The sequence below is a fragment of the Sinocyclocheilus anshuiensis genome, unplaced genomic scaffold (assembly GCF_001515605.1).
Source record: "Sinocyclocheilus anshuiensis isolate Anshui unplaced genomic scaffold, SAMN03320099.WGS_v1.1 C32363850, whole genome shotgun sequence".
Lineage (NCBI taxonomy): Eukaryota > Metazoa > Chordata > Actinopteri > Cypriniformes > Cyprinidae > Sinocyclocheilus > Sinocyclocheilus anshuiensis.
The window spans coordinates 1-907 of record NW_015615410.1 but is presented as its reverse complement, the minus strand read 5'-3'; the positions used below and the strand labels follow the sequence as shown (position 1 = coordinate 907).

Sequence of the window (907 nt, the reverse complement as noted above, 5' to 3'; positions counted from 1 at the left end):
TAAGATGCGAGTTAAATATCGCATGCGATTTATCATGCAGCCCTAGTATAGTGTAATGAGAAAGCAGTCTGAAGTGTGATTGATTAATATGTCTTTTCTTCTTGCATGTTCTTCACCTGCATGTCGACCTGATGAAGATGATGAACCAGTTGCACCAATGTAAGAACACAATTTATGAACACCATAAATGAGTTTATTAACACGTGTCGTTACGATGCTGCAAAGTGTTTAACCGTACACATATGTCACGCAGAAAAACTAACTCCACGAACAACCACAAAGACAAAAACGTGCGACAGCGGAACGCCAACTGAGCCCACAGACCAACATAGAAGAAAGCTGAAGGTTTACGCTTTATGATTGAGTCTGGAGTTACAAAGCAGCATGCGAACGTTCCCTTTAGTCGACTAAATGCTTCCCCTTCCCCTGTTTCCAGATGACCAACTGCATATCCTGACCATACATATCCGAGGAGAGGAGACGGTCCTGGCGATTTTCAGCGACGCATATCCTGCCTCACGTGGAGAAGAAAACAACAATAATGACAGCATTACACTGGCAGAAACGAACAATAAAGACTGTCTTAAGTTTGCCTTATTCAGGCTCATGATCTGTGTGAATGTGGATGCTGACTGAACCCATTCTGAAGGTGATGATGAAGATGATTTTACTACATGTGCTGTTAACGTTGCATTTGGTTCGTTTATCATGCCCTCCTGCTGCACTAATTCTTTTTCATATCTACATGTTGTCTCGAATGCATGCAATAACATAATCGAATAAGATTCAGATATAGTTTTTCTATTGTTACTTTAAGTGGCGTTGCATCCAAATGAATAGCCAGTGTGTGTGAGAGTGTGTGTGTGTGTGTTTTTAAAGAAATTTAAATGGATAAAAAAGTAAGGAA

The 907-nt window shown here is 40.4% G+C and overlaps 1 long non-coding RNA gene across 1 annotated transcript; it reads left to right on the top strand.

Annotated features, from left to right (window-relative positions):
- Positions 1-50: 50 nt before the first annotated feature.
- On the top strand, positions 51-898 carry LOC107682576 (uncharacterized). The gene is made up of 3 exons (XR_001633535.1): positions 51-159; positions 254-345; positions 437-898. It is a non-coding gene; the product is annotated as an uncharacterized LOC107682576 (long non-coding RNA).
- The last annotated feature ends 9 nt before the right edge of the window (positions 899-907 follow it).